The following is a 4773-nucleotide window of genomic DNA, read 5'->3' as shown; positions in this document are numbered from 1 at the left end:
TTAACCTGGAGATGTAGTTTCCAGGCGAGAGAAATGCACACACAGGCGTGTTCGGTGCAGCACTGAGAGGAGCACAGAGAACTAGGGATGCCCAGGTGTCCTTCAGGGAGAACACGTGCTACCCGGGGAAGCGGTGTGCTGGATCGCCACGTGCCACCACGGCGGGCCTCCTGAGCGGGAAAAGCAAGTCACAGAGCATCATCAAAGGACAACCCGTTTGTTTAAAAAGAAGAGGAGAAACAACTGTTTATGTGCTGGCCTCTGCCAGCACGGTGATGTTTTAAAAGGTAACTCCTGCCTACAATCTTAAAAGAAAAAAGGAGCTTAAATCTTGACTAAAGTTTCTTTTTTAAAAAAATATATTTTTTATTGATTTCAGAGAGGAAGGGAGAGGGAGTTAGAAACACCAGTGATGAAAGAGAATCATTGACCTGCTGCCTCCTGCACGCCCCCTACTGAGGATGGAGCCCGCAACCTGGGCATGTGCCCTTGACCAGAATCGAACCCAGGACCCTTCAGTCCGCAGACTGACGCTCTATCCACTGAGCCAAACTGGCTAAAGCTTGACTAAAGTTTCTTGACAAGGCATCCATTTAAGACACCCAAGCCTCTGAACTTTGTACAGATCTTTCCTAGAAGTTGGCAAAATACAATCTTTGACTTTAGTTTCTAAGTTCATACTCTCAGGAGACCCCAGGTGTTTTCCCCAAAGCCAGCCTGTCTTTCTGTGTCTGTCTGGCCCCGCTCTGCCCTTCCCCGTGCTGACACCTCAGCACCCCTGCCCTGCCCACCCTGCACCAGGAAGGTGCACTTGAACGCCTAGGAGGATGGGGAGGCCGAGGCGGGACAGCTCCTTGCAGGTTCTGTCCTTATGGATGCATGGAGATTAGGGATGGGTATTCGAATAATCCTTGGCAGAGTGACCAGTGGGAATGCTGGCAGACAGGAGAGGAGCGGACCGCTCCCTCTTCCGCAAACACTTGTCACTTGATGGTCAGAGCCAAGCCAAGCGCGTGCGCTGCAGTTCCTCTACTGCACTGCTCCAGAACTGCCACTTGGGGGCGTAGTTCAGCTCCGCATTGGTCCTCAGCTGAGCCCCTCTGTCTTCCCCCCTTTAGGATAGGACGAGCAGATGCAACACACAGGGCCCTGCGGGGCGGGGATGTTGTGTGCCGCACCCGGGGCGGTAAGAGGAGCTGCCCTGAGAATAACCGAAAGACGGGAGGTGACTCCGGAGTCCACAGGAATTTCCCTTTCCTTCTCACCGCTGCAAAGGCCGCCATTGTGTGAATTTCCCAGTCTATTTAGTCAGTTCTCTACAGATGGGCATCTGGATGGCTTCCCCTGAAATAATGCTGCCATGAGTTGTCTTGTGTAGACTTCATTTTGCATTTTTGCTATTGTATCTTTGGCATGAAAAATTGAAAAGCCAGAGAATAGGCTAAGACGGAAAATGCAGATAGAATTTTGCTAGGCATTGGTAAATTCTCCTCCATATGGACTGCCTCATTTTCTGTGCCCTCCAACAGTGTAAGAGCATTAACACTTGGTGATATAAGTTGCAATTTTTTTTCTAATTTGCCATTTGTCTTTTTACCTTATTTGTGTGTTTTGGGACACACAGCTTTGTGTGTGTTTTTCTTATGTGTTTAAATTGTATGTTTGGTCATGAAACAAACCTCAGTAAAATTGAAAGCATTGAAATCATACAAAGTATGTTCTTTGACCACATGGAATGAAATTAGAAGTCAACAATAGATGGAAATTTGTGAAATTCACAAAAATATAAAAATGAAATAACATGCTCCTAAATAACCACTAAGTTAAAGAAGGAGTCACAGGGGAAGTTAGAGCATACCTGCATGAAAACAAAAACACAACACACTAAAACGTGGAGGATGCAGCGAAAGCAGTGCTTACAAGGAAATTGATAGCTATAACCACCTATATTTAAAAAGAAGAAAGATCTCAAATCAATAACCTAAACTTCCACCTTAAGAAACTAGAAAGCCAGGCTCAGGGGTTGAGCATCACCCAGGAGCCAAGAGGTCACTGGGTTTGATTCCTGGGGTCAGAGTTGGAGGCACAACCCCCAGTAGGGGGCTGTGCAGCTGGCAAACAATCAATTAATGATGTTTCTCTCTCTTCTTTCTCTCTCCTTCCTTCCTTCCTTCCTTCCTTCCTTCCTTCCTTCCTTCCTTCCTTCCTTCCTTCCTCTTTCTTTTGTTTCTTTTCTTTCTTTCTTTCTTTCTTTCTTTCTTTCTTTCTTTCTTTCTTTCTTTCTTTCTTTCTTTCTTTCTTTCTTTCTTTCTTTCTTTCTTTCCTCTTGTTTAAATATTTATTGTTGAAAGTATTACAGATGTCCCCCTTCCCCCGCACCATTGCCCCCCTCCACCTGGTTCCTGTCCCACCCCAGGCCTTCACCACCCTGTGGTCTGTGCCCATAGGTGATGCTTAATCTCTTCCCGCCCCTCCCTCCTTCCCTCTGAGGTTCATCAGTCTGTTCCATGTTTCCATGTCTCTGATTCTATTTTATTCATCAGTTTATTTTATTCATTAGATTTCTTTTTTTTTTTTTGCTGCAAAAAGCTTTATTGTTTCATTTGGTCCAATGCATGGGAGAGGGCTTCAGGTGGTTAAAGAATGGCTAGTAGTTTTGGGGAGAGGCTCAGGTAAAAGCCAGACACAGGGAATGCAGAGGGGCCTCTCTCTCTTTTTTTTAATTTTATTAATTTCTTTATTGATTAAGGTATCACATATTTGTCCTCATCCCCCCATTCCCATCCCAAACCCCTCCCCACACATGACCCCATCCCCCTGTTGTCCATGACCACTGGTTAGGCTCATATGCATGCATACAAGTCCTTTGGTTGATCTCTCCCCCTTACCCCCACCCTCCCCTACCTTCCCTCTGAGGTTTGACAATCTGATCGATGCTTCCCTGTCTCCGGGTCTGTTTTTGTTCATCAGTTTATGTTGTTCATTATTTCCCCTAGATGAGTGAGATCATGTGATACGAGAAATACACTATAAAGAACCAAAAATAAGACAAGCAATAATGGTTATGCTGAGAGGCAAATGAATCAGTCTGTAGTGAGTTTCTTTCTGGGCCAACAGTTCTTTTGAGTCCCAATTTCAATGTCAAACAGTTCCTTATGTGTACATGTCAGCAATGATATTTCAGTTCTGGATGGTGGACAAATGGTGGTAATGCAGGTCCGACCCTCTCTGGTTTGGTCCTAGGCAACCTGCCGCGATGCACAGCTGCTGACTGCTAGTATGGCAAGGCGTCGTCAGCGTCTTCCATCTCTGGACTGTTTCTCTTCTGTCTTCATGGCTGGAGCAGTCCTGTCAATTCCTCTCTGTTGCAGGAATCCACATGGTCTTGGAGTTGTTTTCTGAAAATATACCAACATATTCTCGACCAAAAGTTAATAAAGGAATCTTTTCTATAAATTTGACTTGGGGTCCTTTTTCATTTTTTGCCCAAACGATTTTCCTTTGGCTTGTTTTGACACCATGTGTGTTTTTCATGGGTGTCTTGCTGTTAGCATTACAAATGAAAGTTAATTTTCTAAAGTAAAAATTTTCTAGATGTAATTTACTTACAGGATATTTTTCCTTACTTGATATTCTTCTACTATCCCCCCTTTTTTGATTTAAATATTAGGAGGCTTTTGGAAATTTTATAATGCAGTCTTGATAGCTTAAATTTTAATTTTTTGCACTAAAATATAACTGCTTTAGGTTCATTACATGTTACACAATTTTGCCATGAGATGAATTACCAATAAAAATTTTAGTTAACACTTTAGGAACAGCTTTTTGTCCAGTACCATTAATTTTTCTAGAATATTCACTTATTTCACTTAGCCAGTTTAAATTAGTCTGAGAACTTGACTACTATTTTACTGTCAAATTTAATACTCTAACAACAATCTTATTTTACCCTGTAACTATTAGTGGAAAGGATTATTTGCTTTCTTGAGTAGGCCCTGAGCATTCCTGGTGCTAGGTTGGATTTAGATATCAAAAACCCACTTCCCCACACCATGGCTACAAGACAACTCAAACAAGTCTTGTTGCAGTGAGAGGGCAGCTGCTGTTGGCCAAGTCTCTGTCCGTTGCCTGGGTCCCGATTAGATCTGGGCATGGGAAGTGAAGCAGCCATGGGGGCAGGAGACCTCCCTCAGAAGGGGTGAGGGTTCAGGCCCCTGCAAAGTTGGGGGGATGAGGGTCTGTGCCCCACCTCTGTTGACCCCCAAGTTCTCTCCTACTGGCCCCTCTGCGACTGTGCCTGTCTTAGGTTGTTCCTTCCCTGAGGAATCTTACCCGTCTCTGGCTAACCAGCCATCCTCCAGGGCCAAGCAGGGTGATGTGAGGTTCAGTTCTGTCTCCTTGGTAATCTATGCCCCCGTGGCCTCCATGCCCAGCACCTGCCTTGGGATCCCCTCGCCTGCTGGTGGGGCCCCGGCACTAATCACATATCTTGGGGAACCCAGGTTTCTTCTCCAGGGAGGGCCCAGCTCACCCCACTGGGCGAGAGACAGATCCATGGTACCAGCCACCACGAGGCTTCAACCTCAGCATGAACAGAAAGCACAGGCAACAGCTGTGGGCAATTGGATTGTGAGAAGAGGGTCCCGCTTGGCCAAAAGGGCAAGAGAGGCCAATATAGAATGCTCTGGTGCCTTCCAGAGGGGCCTCTCAAAGACCTCTGGGCTCCAAAGGCTCCTGGTCATGCCTGAGGGTGAGCCTTTGGAAGATACTGGC

The sequence above is a fragment of the Plecotus auritus genome, assembly GCF_963455305.1.
Source record: "Plecotus auritus genome assembly, chromosome: 8".
In the NCBI taxonomy this organism is placed as follows: Eukaryota; Metazoa; Chordata; class Mammalia; order Chiroptera; family Vespertilionidae; genus Plecotus; species Plecotus auritus.
This window is presented reverse-complemented; position numbering follows the sequence as displayed.